This window comes from Thermobia domestica, chromosome 18 (assembly GCF_964235325.1).
Source record: "Thermobia domestica chromosome 18, izTheDome1.hap1.1, whole genome shotgun sequence".
Taxonomy (NCBI): Eukaryota; Metazoa; Arthropoda; class Insecta; order Zygentoma; family Lepismatidae; genus Thermobia; species Thermobia domestica.
This window is the reverse complement of record NC_137471.1, coordinates 84,346,268-84,362,807: the sequence shown is the minus strand read 5'-3', so window position 1 is coordinate 84,362,807 and position 16,540 is coordinate 84,346,268. Positions and strand designations below refer to the sequence as shown.

At 34.5% G+C, this 16,540-nt stretch overlaps 1 long non-coding RNA gene across 2 annotated transcripts in view; it reads right to left on the bottom strand.

The window, feature by feature from the left end:
• LOC145676104 (uncharacterized) overlaps positions 1-16,540 on the bottom strand; it is an 83,474-nt gene that overhangs the window by 42,933 nt on the left and 24,001 nt on the right. The gene's annotated exons all lie outside the window — the stretch shown is intronic.

Below are 16,540 nucleotides of genomic sequence, written 5' to 3'. Positions count from 1 at the left end.
CCACGGAATAAGGATATCATACTGAGTTAAGTGACAGTTTGGGTTTGGCTACACTACATGTGGTTCTCCAGATATATGAGGCGTACAACAAAATTTTTGGTTAAAATATATTGGATCTTTTGATCCAAAAATAGCACAATAATTCAATGTAAACAATACATATGTTAATGCTTTTACATCGACATGGATATATTAAAGCTGTAATTTACTATAGTAATAATATTCGATTTCCTTATGAATTTATCGATTAATAATAAGTCTAAACTACAACCTTAATATGATCATAAGGTAGGCTATACTCAGTGTGTTAATTAGGTTATTGATATTAAGGGTGAGGAGGTAAAATGAGACCCAACAAGACACAGAGGCAGTGTTCGTAGTTTGAGGGAAATATTCCTAATCTAGGAAAATTTTGGAGATAAATTTAGCAAAAAAAAAAAAAAAAAAAAAAAAAAAAGGTAAATTCTTCGATAAAACGTGAAAATCCAGGGAAATTCTCACTCTAACTGGTTGACCAATATAAATCCTTAATTTTGTCTTTGTTCATCAGGCATAAACAGGGCCGTAATTTGTGGGGTGGCAGGGGGCCCATGTATTGTTCAAGGGGGCCCATTTTAAGACAAAAAAATTTTATTCCATATACGATATGAACATGAAATTATAAATGAAGCATCAAATAGGTTCACTATATTACATAAACAAAACAGTACACAAAGGTAAATAAAACAAAAATGAGACGTGGGTCCATTTCAGTAAAGAAAAAAATGTCTATCTACTATTAGGGGCTTTACAAATAATGTTTATTCCTATGACTTTGAGATTTGTCAATATTGGCCCCTTAATTTGTCATGTATGAACGGGCCCAGGGGCGTAACTAACGGTCCCTCAGACCTTGCTGTGTGGGAGAACCCACAAGCTTTGGGGGACCCATAAAGAGTAAGAGAAAGATGGAAAGAGGGTTCCCAAGAATTAGAAAAACAACTTTTTCTAGGGCCAAATACGCGTATTAATGCTTGCCCCCCCCCCCCCCTCACACACAGGAAAAATCTAAGTTACGGTGCAGGATAAACCAATACAATAGTAATAATTTGCTCATGTGTGTATGCAAAGTAGCATAATTTGCACCCATTGTAAGCTGGATGCATTTATGTAAAAAAACAAAAGTAAAAATAATAGTAGCAAAAAGCACATGAATAAAACAAATATACCCTGTGGTTGGTATCTCCTTTAATATAGCTAAATTTATCTTATCATATAATTTCTATCATAGGATTTGGACACTCAACAAACTATGGAATTTTTTCTGTCAGTCCTGGAAAATTTTCTTACGGACATCTACGAATATTGCACGCACAGAGGTCTGAAGATGCAATATTTTAAAATAAGACAATGATATCCTTCATACACACACCCCACCAACAAAAATTATTATCTGACAACAGTAATAAAGAAGAAATTTATTAAATCAATATATTTTGCAACAAAAACTAAACTCACTTCATATAGTCTGAGATACCCGAACCTACAGAACCTTCCCGGATTTTTAGTACAGCAGTGAAAGTATATTATATTGTATATGCACATTGTAAGACGTTTTGCAAATTCACACATGACTCTTCGTTATACATAGGATAAATTTACCTCCTGACGACGAACTGAAGGGTATAAGAATATATTCACTACAACCACAAGATAATAGTTCAACTGGACGATATTGAAAACAGGAGAAAAGAATGCGTATATTGTGGAAACTGTTAGAATAAAATTTGAAGAAGCTAAAAAAAAAAAATAGTTCTTTCGTGTCAAAATGCAGATTAAAATTACATGAAAACAAAAATTTCTGGAATTTGACACTATATTCAAAATGTTTATCCTAAATATGGTTTGAGGTAGAAAACAAGAATTTTAGGAAACCAAAAAATGAATCAAAAGATTGCGATCTTGGTCAAATGGCCAATAATTAGTTTTTGGATCAGGAATCACAAAATTTTTGAACGGACCCTAAATCGAGTTTTCGTATTTTGTACGGAAAAAGCACATCATACTAAGTTAACTTATAGTTTGAGTTGAGTTAATTTTTGTGTTTAACGTTCCTTTCAGTAGTGACTTTATATGAGACGGGATCTACTGATTAAAGTGGAATCCGAACCACACGAGCCCCCGCCGGGAACGAAACCTGGGTCACTTATAGTTGAGTTCGGCTACACTATACGTAGTTCTCCAGACATAACGCGTAAAAGATTTTTTTTAAATTGAAATATATTGGAGTTTTTGGATCAGGAACCACACAATTTTTGAACGGCCCCTAAATCCAGTTTTCGTATTTTATACGGAATAACATACTGAGCTAAGTGATAGCTTGGGTTTGGCTACACTATATGTAGTTCTCTAGATATAAGTCGTACCAGAAAATTATTGCTTGAAAAATATTGGATCTTTGGATCCAACAGGCGTCCCCGATAGGGATGTTTCAATTAGTTTCTTTGACGGGTCAAAATCTGATTGAGGGGGAAATCTCCTTCATCTGACCCGATATTTCGCACCCTGAATACCCTATAAGGAAAATTAAAGATAATCAGGGCCTAGAGTTGAATAGAGCTCATTACGTTATGGCTACTGCTGATAATGTCAGTGTCATAGAGAATGATATGAGTACTATAGAAAAATGCAGAGACTTTATTAAACGCTTACATGGCTTGGATTTAGAAATAAATGCAGAGAAAACCAATACGTGCAAATTCGCCGTGACTATAATAGTGCAAATTATGGATTCGTTATCAAGTAATACTGGTACTTTCGACAAAGAGGATGCTTTCAAATATCTATAGGATCAACATTGACAGATCAAAACCATATCCTCGAAGAAATTGAATGTCGAGTGAAAGCAATGAATTCGTGTTATTATCCAGTTCAAACTCTTTTGTTTTCATGAATTCTGTCGAAGAATGCCTATTGTGGTGTACGGTTGCGAAATATGGTCGTTTACTTTAAGGCAAAAGCGCAGACTAAAAGTATTTGAGAATAACATTTCGATGCGAATATACTAACTCAAGAGGGACTGGAATGGGGAATGACGGAAACTTCATAACGAGCAACTGCATAATTTATACTTGTGCCTATTATTATTATTATTATTATTATTATTATTATTATTATTATTATTATTATTATTATTATTATTATTATTATTATTATTATTATTATTATTATTAGCTCTAGGAAGCTTAGGCAGGCAGATCATGAAGCCATAATGGAAGAAAGTAGAAAAGTTTTCAAAGTTGTAACTGAAAAAGACCATTAGGAAGATCTAGGTGTAAATGAGAGGAAAGTATTAAGATGGTGTCTCGGAGAAACAGGAAGACAAAGTAGAAATTGGATTCAGTCGGCTAAAGACAAAAGTCAATTGAGAGCTTTTGTGAATGCGGCATTAAACGTTCGGTTTCTTTGTCAATAGAATGAGTAAGTGAATATGCCCATGAAGCTTTCAGTGGTACATTTAAACTAACGTATCTCGTTGACATTGAAGTATTGAACCGTAAAAGAATCATAGAACCGACTAGATGATGAAAAGTGTTTATGGGCCATGTTAAATCAAAGTCTTTAACCCATACTCTGTATATCCACTATTACTCCTTCTTAACATTGAGCATTGTTCAAAGTACTATTGGGAAAAATTCAGAAAAAAAGGGAACAGAAAATTGGTTGATACATTTCTTTAAAAAATCAAATTGCATTGCGTATCATATTATGTTTATTTATCCATCAATTATAAAGAATTTCCAATTATACAAGGAATATTATTCTTAATATATATATATATATATATTAATATATATATATATATATATATATATATATATATATATATATATATATCTGAATGTCAGCGCTCCTTTAACAATTTTCTTAACCTTAGCCAGTCTTATACAGTACTGGTATTAAAATAGGGATGTTAAAAACTAATCAATTAATTATTGACATCTGTTTACACTACTTTCACACCCATAATTTCATATTGTTAACCGTTTGCTGGACAATGTATGTTAGTACTTTTCCACAGAAGTTGTAAATATTGGTTTTTGGACACACTCTATGTACTAATGCCCTAGCCACGTAGATTATTTCTTCTTGTGAGAACAGCAAAGTCAAGCAGTGCTGCATCTGGGTCAGAGGGGAAATGGATGACCATTCGTACTAACCATATGATGTTGGCATTGCGGTGTTCACTCAATGTCATGAGCAAAGGTGCCTACTTTGGACTAATCCCACGCTCACTTCATGAGGATGAGATCGAGTGAGTGTGAGTTCTGAACTCATGAGCGCCGACCTCATGTGTTCGAGCACCTTTGGTCGTGAGGACAATTGAGGAGTTTGATGTAATAAGGGTTGATTTGATTTTTAAGTTTAACGTCCCGTGCAGCAGCAAGGCTATATGAGACGTGATGTAATAAGGGTGTAAGCGAGGTTACACCCTTTTTGCATCAAACGCATAAGTGGCTTTTACCATGTTTGTTTAGCCTCCTGTCAAAATTTCAACTCAATATCGGAATAAAATGCTACATATTACATTGTTTTACGTATTTTTTTTTTTTTAAAAAAAACACTACTTAAATTTTCAACATCGTTTTTCTTCAAATGCATATTTCAGACTTACGCTCTTATTTCATCAAACTCTTCAAATGGTGGTGGTGGGGAAGGGGGCTATTTGAAAGAAAGAAGTAGCGATCTCGGTTCTAAGAAGATAACATTAATGACGAGAAGAGTAAATGCGCTGAATCACATCATTCCAAAAGCATGAGCACCACAAACCATAAGCTTTACTTAGCTTTAGCTCTACGTACGAAGACCAATGAAGTAAAATAAATCCTTTTGTTTGATGTAGTATCATTGTGCCATTTAGAATAAAGGAGACAGATGATTAACTAAAGTAATGATTATGACATGTCTAATATTGGTAGAATGAGATTCTGCCATTGTGGAGGGAAACGGGATAACTTTAACAAACCCACAGATATGAAGTTGTCCATCTCAAACTCACACCACTAGGGATCGAATCAGAGACTCCTCGTTTCAGAGATGAGTGCTTTACCTTTTGTACTGCAGACAAGAAACATCAACTTAATTTTAAAACATGCATTCCCTGTAAAAATTGACTTACAATTTCCACATAGTATATGAAAATACACTAACTAACCAGGCCAGACAAACATTCCGCATGTCACTAAAATTCTCATATTTGAAATGAAAAATGAAATGAAATCTTTAAGTTTAACGTCCTACGATTATGCCGGTTACGCTAAAGGAGACGGTGATAATGAAAAATGAGTGAAATGGTGGAATGAAGAAAGTGGGAGGAAACGGGAGAACCCCGAGAAAACCCACGAGCACGGTGTTTGTCCACCACAAAGTCCACACGGCTCGAGCTGGGATTGAACCAGGGACCCCAAGCACCGGAGGTGAACGCTCTACCACTGAGCCACCGCGCCCCCATAATTCTCATATTTGTACAAAACGTGTAGAATAAAATGTTAAAACAGCTATTGTAAAATTCTCCCTGTGAACGGGTGGGAAGAGCTTGGTAGAGTGAAATTATATGTTTGAAATTTTTCTTAATGTCGGTTTTATTGTAAAATTTGTAAAGAATCTCTGTGATTCAATAAAAAAGTTTTATACTTCCCAGTGAACCTTTGCAATTTAAAAACGATGAATTGTCAGTATGTTTGTCAGTAACTCATTATAATCTTTCTAAAAAAATTACAATGCAAGATTGTATTTTGTGGTTTAGCTGCTCACCAAATTACGTAATCCTGCTGAATATACGTACTTCCGCCTTCTAAATGAGAAAAATCTTAATTCCATGGCTTCCGAATATTTATGCCACGAAACATTCTGTATTTTATGAAGAAATTTAAACAATCCCATTTTTTCTTCTTCTTACCTGAAACGTGTTTACGTCATCAGAGGAATTTATCTAAACTGAAAGAATATGCATTCATTAAGTGATACCATTTTTTGGTAGTAATATATTCCGAGTACATATTTCATAATGCACACACATTCTCTTGCTCATGTTTTCATATACATTAGCTTCATCAGGAAGGAAATAATGCCTTTAAAAACCTTGGCAGAGTTCTTGCATAAATTAAGACTAGAGGCCATGCTACTTTTCATCATAATAATGACTTTTTTATTTTTATTATTCTGTTTTATATATTCATGTCTTCCGCTGGAGGCCTTCTAGCAACCCCTGTCTTTTTGCACCTTCTTTTATTTTGTTTGATCGCCTATTTTGCATATTCTGTGAACTAACAGTGAACTCAAAATTGGGAGTGTCAACCCCCTTCCACACTCAGCTGGTATTCTTGTCTTTAACCCTCAATTTACCCTTTGGCTCATATAAGTTCACTGCAACGGGGTACAAGAAGAAAGGAGTCCTTCCAACTACTGTGGGAGGGTTCTTGTACTCTGTCTATATATGTCTAGAAGAACAGACAAGAAATATTTACATAAAAAACATCCAACTTTTTCCCCCTTTCCTTTTCTTAATTCATTGGAACGTTACAGTTCTTCCCCAGCCACGGTGCTGAAATATAAACGTTTTCAATTGTTTTGTTGCTAAAAAGTATTTTGCATACTGGAAATGGGGTGTGCTTATTTCTCTTGTTAATTTATATTTTTTTCTTTTGGTTCCCAAACGACCTACTGTACATTTTCCTTTAAGCTACGTTCACTCGCACCATTTAGTTCTTGCAGAAAAGAAACAAGTCGAATACTCCTTCCTTTAAAAAATTCATCATAACTTTGAGCCATTAAAATCTTTCCGGAACATTAATTCATTAAGAGTCTTCTATTTCTTTTTTTATTCTTTTTCTTTCCTTCCTTTCGTTCTTATATTCGTATAAAAGCCTAGATGAAAATTAAGCGAGCATTGGGAACAGCAATTAATCCGTCGGCTATATCGCTTTCTGGTTGTCTGTTATCTATTGTCTTTGCGACAGAGCCGTCGATAATATTAATTGAAGCGAGATTGTGTAAAGGAGCTTCTACTATTTGACACGACACGCATTCGATGTCTGTCTAATTGTTCCTCGATAATTTTAATGAAATTTCTAAGATTTAATTTTAATGGAACTTACCATTCTTTTAAATTCTTTAAGACTTCAAGAGGAGCTCAAAGTTATAAGTTTGCATATATCTATATATCTATATATCTATATCTATATCTATATCTATATCTATATCTATATCTATATCTATCTATCTATCTATCTATCTATCTATCTATCTATCTATCTATATATATATATATATATATATATATATATATATATATATATATATATATATATATATATATATATATATATATATATATAGGGTGTCCTAAAAATGATGCACAAGGACTATTACACCATTCAAAATAAAGTGAAAAATATAGTAATTGTATACCTTTCGGATCCTGGTATCGAGACGCGAATTGCACTGAGTGGCACAGTCCCAGATAAAGATCTATAAAGTAGATCTACTAGTAAATTAAATAGTTAAATCGATTCTTTCCAGATGATAGTTATAAATACTCAATAGACATTGACACTAGCACCACTTAGCGTAACAATTGACGTAACTGTTTGATGAATTCGAAGACCAATGTTAATGGCTCCAAGTTAACCTATGACGTTGCCACACAGTGAAATTTTTGATTCTCTATAACGGCTGAATGAGGCCCCGGAGACAGCGCCGAACTTAAATTTTTCTGGGAAGGGGGGGGGACAAGCATTAATGCTCGTATTTGGACCCCTAGAAAATGTTGTTTTTCTAATTTTGGGCCCCATCTTTCTCTTACTCTTTATGAGCCCCTGGAGCCTGTATGCTTTCCCACACGGCAAGGTATGCGGGGCCGTGCGTTACGGCCATGCTTCCGTTCCATACATGACAAATTAATTAAGGGGACAATATTGACAAATCTCAAAGGAATAAATACTATTTCTAGTCCCTAAGAGTAGACTTTTTTTTTTTTTACTGAAATGGGCCAACGACTCATTTTCTTTTATTTACATTTAGTGTACTGTTTTGTTTATGTACTGTAGTGAACCTGTTTGATGCTTCATTTATAACTTCATGTTCGTATCGTATATGGAGTAAGGAAATTTTGTCTTAAAATGGGCCCCCTCGAACGGCGGGAAGGTTCCCTAGGAGCAGTTGTCCCCTCTGCCCCCCATAATTTACGGCCCTGCCCGGAGGGCGTAACATTATATAGCATTTTCGTTTTATTTTGACTTAAATGACTAACACTTTTCTGACCAGGGTATATGCTTATGCTTATTTATTAAGATTAAAATAAAGTCGTCACAATTTAAATAACTTAACGTTATCTTCATCAGACGTTACCTAGCAGAAATATGTTCATAATATTAAATTAATGTTGCTGTATAATTTCAATTGTTTCATTGTATGAATTTTTAATTTTTAATATGTATCAATTAGGTAATGTTATGATTTACTGTTTCATTTAAATTTTAGTATAACTCCTTTTTTATAATCGTTATTATTTTCATCTTTCTCCTTTTCTTCTTCTTCTCCTTCTTCTTCTTCTTCTTCTTCTTATTATTATTATTATTATTATTATTATTATTATTATTATTATTTTAACAAATTATTCCAAATAACAGTTAATTTTAAAGTTTCTTCTCAATTTAATGTTTTATCATATAATTTTATTTTTATTGCTTCTCTTAATAATTTTTATATCCGTGATTTTTATCCTTCCATTCTTTCCAACAATTTATCCCATAATTCAGGTCTTTATTTCTTAATCCTCCACTCTTCTTTCTGTTTTCTTATTATTGTTCTATTCTCCTTCTCTAGACATTGGACCTATTCCCAATCTATATAACGTCCTATTTCTTTTAGATGTCTGTATACAGCGTTATTCTCTCTTTTAAGTTTCACATCGTCCCTTTGTTGTTATACTCTTTCCATAGCTTATCCCTGTTTCTTCAATGTATATCGTATTACATATTTTACACTTCACTTGATCTTTCTTCATTTATGTCTTTCTTCCTATTTCTCATTTTCTTAACTACTTCCAGAATTCTACGTCTCCTTTTCTGTATGTGTTCACACCTCTTTATTTTGGCCTGTAGAATAGCGCTCGGTTGTCCCTGGGCGTCATTTTTAGAACACCCTATATATATAGAACACCCTGTATAATATATCTGAACTTTGACCTACAATAATGATTCTTCATAAATAAAACTGTTAGTAAACTCGTTTGCGACCTCATAATGGTGAAAAACTGTTGAACCATTTGAAATGAATTTCCGAGTATAGTTAAAGATATACCACATTGACTTGACACCTAGTCTTGCGTTCCAGGCGCTGCTATCGGCTTAAGGAATTCCACTCCCTTTCGCCAAAGCTCTCTCGCTTAGCAACAGCTGAACACATATTGGTTCAACGCGTGGGTGTGTCGAGGGCGTGAGCTTTAGTTCGCATTTTTGCCACGGCTCAAGACATTTTGGCAGCACTATAGTACTTACTTCAACTGGGCTTTCATCACGTCATCCCCTTGAATTTCCTAAGGGGAAGACGGTTCGAAATTTACGCCCAAAATAGAGTATTTCAGAAACCCTTCAAGTTAGGAAGATTAAACTTGATACTTATTGTTAAAGATTACACTTGAAAACCGGAAATGGTTCAAATTTACTATTACTTTAGTCTTCAATTCCGATTTTCATACAGCGAAAACGATCAGAGATACCGAGATGCGGTTTTTTGCAATCCAATCACCTTTCTAAAAGTAGATTTCATATTTTCCGTTACCCTCTATTCAAACCAGAAGTGGTTCAAATTAAACATTGCCGGTTTTAACTTTTATCGTCAGAGAACAAAAATGATATTAGAAGAAAGACAAGCGGTTTTCTGCAATCCATTCAGAACGTCAAGAGAACGCATCTCATTCGACACTAATATCGGTCATTTTCGGTCTCCTCTTCCCTAAGTTGCACCGTCGCCCGAACCTCATCTATGTTGAAAATTTGATCGAAGTCGGTCGGGTGGTTCAAGAGTTATTAAGTTACAAACATAGTCACTTCCATTTTTATTTATACTATCTATAGATAAACAAAATCGCCTGACTCGCTTTTGAGAAAATTGTTCGAAAAGATCTCACCTCCAAGAGTAAACTACGTCTTGTAGATTTTCTTCAGAAATATTACTTATACCATAGAACAGGTTGTTAATTAAATTATTCACATACTCGTATTAAATTTAAACATAATTGTTAGAACTGGTTTCCAGAAAATTTTAATTTTTCATCTTCATCCTTCAGTAAACTTCCCTTATTTTCGGGAGTACAAAGAAAATTTAAAGAAGAAAAAAAGTTTCTAGAGAATCTTATAAAAACCTTGAGCTTAAAATTTGACGATGAATGATATGGCCTACAGAAGAGTGTACAGACATGGAAATGAACAAATGGACAGAGATATTCAAAAATAATTCTCTCGGTATGTAGGGTATGTGTAATTCAGTTGAAGTTTTCTAATAATAATAATAATAATAATAATAATAATAATAATAATAATAATAATAATAATAATAATAATAATAATAATAATAATAATAATAATAATAATAATAATTATTATTATTATTATTATTATTATTATTATTATTATTATTATTATTATTATTATTATTATTATTTAGTATCGCCATACGTTTTTCAGTTCAGTTCTATCGTCTCTCACAATTTGGTGAAGTCTCTTTTTCCGATATTCATAGGTAGACTGCTGGACGAAACGTTTCCTCTGTACAAAAAGATAAAAAAAAAAAAAAAAAAACTGTCCAAAAGCTCCCAAGGGTCAGTCAAGTCACTTGACCTAACCTCATAAAACATCTGGTGTATAAGTACTTGATCGTACAGTGTAAAACAAAGATCACGAAAAAGTTATTTTCCATATGCAAAAGACGTTTGCGTGATGAGCACACACTATAACATTTAAGTGGACAAGGCAAACGGAACTCACTCAATGTTATACCTATCCAGCTTAAGATTTTCAATAAGAAAAGTGATGGAACAACTAAACTGAAGAGAAAGAAAGAAATAATAGCATTCGAGTTCTTTTTAATTTTATATACAAAAGTTGTTCTTATTCACGAGGAAGAGAAAAGTAAATGCTCATTGGCTGTTCGAAGATTCCTATCTCGAACCAATACTATTACCGAATTATTCTTACTACAGTTTTGAGAATACATTCTTCTAATAAGAATTACATAGATGGACAGTTTTCACTTTTTTCTAATAAAGCTGTAGCTAAATTGCATTTATATCAAGTGGATACCATAAAATAGAACCAAAAACAGGCTGTGAATTTACTTATAAGCTGTCTGTATACTATTTATAAGAACGCATTTTTTGGAAGTTTTTATAAATGAAATGGAATGAAATATTGTTCCACAATTATCTCCTTTAGTCTAAGGGAGGGGAAGGGATTAAAGCAAATGAATGACGATACAAGAATTGGTGGAATGAGAAAGTGGGAGGACGCGGGAGTATATACCCTGAAAGAATCCACGGATACGATGTTGTCCACCATAAACGTACTTGACAGGGGATCGAACCAGGAGCCCCACACACCAAAGGTAAATGCTCTACCACTGAGCCAGCATGTCCGCCGGAAGTTATCGAAAACAGTGCTCAAACACACACACACACACAGACACTATTCGAGGAGAAAACCTATTTGAGATACACATACACTTTTGTTTATGAATATACCTAACACAAGCACGGTGGCTCAGAGGTAGAGGGTTTATCTCTGATGTGAGGAAGCCCTGGTTCGATTCCACATAACGAGTTTTTAGTGAACGATATCTCGTCCATGAGTTTTTCCGCTTTTTTTTTCGTTTCTTTTCTCATTCCAACTTCAACACATCTTCCATAATCATTATTCTTCCATCTTCTTTAACTTAAAGAACATAAATGTGAACTTTAAACTTTAGAAATTCATTTCATTTTCGACAAGATCTAGCAGAAACGTCCAAACTCTCTAGTGTTGCCAATAAGACGGAAAATCTTTCGTCTTGTATTGATTTTCGTCTGACCAAACGAGTCAACGTACCATTTTACTTTTTTAAAATTCGAGACGAGACAAGGAATATGACAATTCTCGCTTTGCTTTCGACACGAGAATCGAGACATGACGAAACATTTCTCGAGGCTCGAGATCTCAAACACCGTTTTAGTATAACAACAATAGATTGATAAAGTTATTGAACGAACACAATGAAGAGCATTTATCAACGTTTAATGATGCGCAATCCACTATATAATACAATAAATAAAGTAACTTTTTTTTTAAAAAAAAAATATTATCTTGTGGGCTCTGCAGGAGCGCACAACAGCGTTATACAGTAGGGTGCACCGAAAAAATCAAATTTTAGAATATCGAATTCTAATAGGGCTCAAAAGTTTCATATTCATATGCTAAACAACGGGAAAATAACGAAACAGTCACACTTTGGATCTCCAATTCGCTCAAACGGCCTAAAGTTTGAAAATATGACAAAAAACACCAAAATTTACCTTTATGCAAAAAAAAAAAAAAAAAAAAAATCAAAATTTTTTGTATCGAATTCCGATAAGGATCAAACGTTGCGTATTTGCGAGCTAATTCGATACTCGAAAATTTGACTTTTTCGCTTCATCCTATTATCGCTCTGTCTCTACCCACCATCTACTGTAAATACAATATTACAATTTTTCGTTCAAACGTATCCCCACCCCTAGACGTGGACCCAGTGAGCCTAGTGATAAATCTGACTCCGACTATAGTACTATAGTGAACATAGCATTAGTATCATAGTTTATTTACGTGTAGTTATTGGATTTATGTACTGTAACTAATTATTATTTTACATGAAATATGAGTATGCCGGCACCGTGTAATGTGTGTTCAGAATTGCCCTTTTGTGTTGATCTTTTGTCCCTTTAGGATATGAACATGACCCCGGATTAGCTTCAATTTGTTCCCCACTAGGCGAGATAAGAAGTAGGGTTCTACGGTTCCCGTTTCGTCTGTTAAATTGTTTGTAAAAGTTTCGTCTTGTCTCAATTTTCGATAAATTCTATGTTGTATCGACTTGATTCTCGAAAACCCTTTTCGTTTCGTCTCCTAAATTGTTTGTAAAAGTCTCGTTTCGTCTCAATTCTCCAAAAATTATTGAGCGCAAGTGCTCCTTTAGTCTCAACTTGATTCTTGAAAAGCCTTTCTCGTTTCATTTTGTAAATTCATGCACAAAATTTAGGCCCTGATTTATTTTTTAATTTCATCTAGAGTCACGAGACATTCAAAAAGAGTATGGTATAACAATACTTAAACCATATTTGTTATTAAAGTGTACGAGGGTAAGTCAAAAATTATCCGCAATTTTGTCATAACTCTTCTTTCATTGTTCATACTGACCTCTATCCTCGTGTATTATATTATATTGTTATGCTGTTGTGGTCATGCTATGAAAGTTTGATTCTAATTCCTCCATTTGTCTTCCTTTTGTTGCAGATAGATCATGGCTGCTCTATTAGAAATTTGCACCAAAGAGGAACAACGAACAGTGATACGGCTTTTGTGGTCTGAAGGTGTATCAGGGGCAGCAATCCATCAAAGACTTTCGGCACAATTTTCAATAGTCACTCGTTTATCTGGCAGAACCATGTCACGTGCACGCCCAATGTTGTCATCATTAGGGATGGCCAGAACCGGTTCCTGGTGGAATCGGTTTTCGGGTCTGAACGAATCCGGTTCTAAAAGATCCAGTTCCGGAACCGTTTTTCGGATCCAGGTCTGGAACCGGTTCTGAAAACCAGATCTCCGAGAACCGGTTCCGCCGGAACCGGAACTTTGTGGCCATCCCTAGTCATCATTTGTGGCCGTAGATGATTGTCCGGTTCCTTCCTCGTGCGTAACACTTTTTTGTGCGATCATTTTTGAATTTTTCAATCCATCCGTAGACACTCCGTTGCGGCAAGACACTATTACGGTATTGTGCCAAAAGTCTTTGATCGATTACGGCCTTCAGACCACGAAAACCGAATCACTGCTCGTTGTTCCTCTTTGGTGCAAATTTCTAATGGAGCGGCTATGATCTATCTGTAGTAAAAGGAAGACGAATGGAGGAATTAGAATCAAACTTTCATAGCATGACCACAACAGCATAACAATATAATATAATACACGAGGACTGAGGTCAGCATGAACTATGCCGTAAGAAGAGTTATGCCAAAATTGCGGATAATTTTTGACTTACCCTCGTATATCGAGTAATGAATTACATCTCTAAACGTTGATAAGTGTTCTTCATTATCTTCGTACAATCACATTATCAACTTATAGTTTTTTTCTACTATGAATCATGAAACACTAAGACAGTATTTGCGATCGAAGACTTGGATAAACTAGTGTCCACAAGCCTAGTGAAATGTCTCGTATAAAATTTAAAGATGTACTTCTCATCTCGTTTCTTCTCTAGTGGACAACACTAGCACCAATTGCAAATTGGCCATCCGTGGCAATTTAGCTTCCCAGGAAAATAATTTCCAGTTCCATGTAAATTATTAATACGTATTGTAAAGAAATAAATAGCATTAAAAGAAAAAAACAAATAGGAGATAAGGTGGTGCCATCTATCGAAATCATCTCAGTTTAAATTTACCTTAGTTGTCGTTAGAAGACACTACGTAACTACTTGCTTCTCTTCTACATTAGCACTAATCTTATAAATATATGAGATGAATGCGAGAGCTAAATAAGACATTAGTGCAGAAGTAAGAATGTTTTAAGAAATGAGCGTTCGAGTGTGATAAATGTGAGACTTAAGATCACAACATTAGCAAGATAAATACGAAACATTACCCTTCCCTCCCCTCGCTTTCTCGCTGATTTGTAATTAGTTCGGAGAGTGAGGGGGAGAGAGCAAGGTCTGGGACAGCTCTCGTAACCATGGAAACAGCGATCAATTACATCCATTTTGAATGAAGCAAAATTCTCAAGAAGACTTCAAGAATTTACACAAACAAGACATTTCTGTTTGTTTATTTATCGGCTTGATTTCAATCAATATTTCCAACAAATTTTCGTTTATGTAAGTGCAATACTCATACTCTGAAGTGTACATTCAACAAAATATAATGCATTTTTGAGTTATATACTGATTTTCGAACAAAACTTGAAAACAGAAAGTTTATAGATGTGTAAATTTTGAAGGGGCAATGATCAGTGACAGATCACTTGATCGGTCCTTTTTGGATCAAAAGATCCAATATATTTCACCGTGTGCGTGAGTTTTCTCGGGGTTCTCCCGTTTCCTCTCACTTTATTCATTCCACATTTTCATTCATTACTCATCATCACCGTCTCCTTTAGCCTAACTGGCATAACCGTGGGACGTAAAACTTAAAAAAAGATTTCATTTCCAATATATTTCAATCAATTTTTTTTTTTTTTTTTTTTTTTTTTTTTTTGTAGGCTTTGTATCTGAAGAACTAAATTTAGTGTAGCCAAATCAAAACTGTAATTTAACTCAGTGTGATGTGATTATTCCGTAAAAATTACGAAAATACGATTTAGGGCCGTTCAAAAATTTTGTGGCCCATGATTCAAAAATTAATATATTTCAATCAAGCATTTTCTTGTAGACCTTATATCTGGAGAACTACATATAGTGTAGCCAAACTGAGAAACAGAATAATGTATTATTATAAATAATACAATGATGGTTTAACAATAATGAATTGAATATTCAGTTAAGTTGATTTTGAGTTTAACGTCCCGTTCAACAGCGAGGCTATGTGAGGCGTGGACCTACTGATTAACGTTGAATTCAATCCACACGAGCTCCTGCCTGGAATCGAACCCGGGTCCCCCACACCAAATACTCGTACGCTAACAGCTTAGCTACGAAGGAGCTGAATTGAATATTCAGAATAGTATATTAGAAAGGATACCTTTCCTTACGTAGCAACCTATACTACGTCACTAATCCAAGGTAAGCGTCAACCTTTCTAGACTCTCTGATGTACTAAGCATCATTCTCTGGCTGCCTCTATCTATCGGTTTCTCGATGTCTTTTCACAGAGGCTGGGTGAATCCCTCAGCTCTATTAGAATGAGAAAAACTCCCGCCGCCAACGAGGATCGAATTTGTACCACCTACTTGGTAAGTAGATGCAACTGTAGCTTCGGAAAGGAAAAACAAGTGGCAAAATAAAAACCTGAAAAAAAAAAAAAAAAAGATTGTTGACGGCTAGTTTTGTGCCTCATTAGCTTGTTCCGTAGTCACTAAGACTAGATAGATATACACTAACAAATGAGTGTTGACGCGAAAAATTAAAAGCTATTTTATAACATGAAAAATTAAAAACTGTTTTATTATATTTTATAATTTGAACACAATTGCTTGTGTATAATTGATCTCTTTCGGCTCGTCATCAACAAAATCCGAAGAATTTTTACTGTGAACTTGTCTTACAAGTTATTTCTATC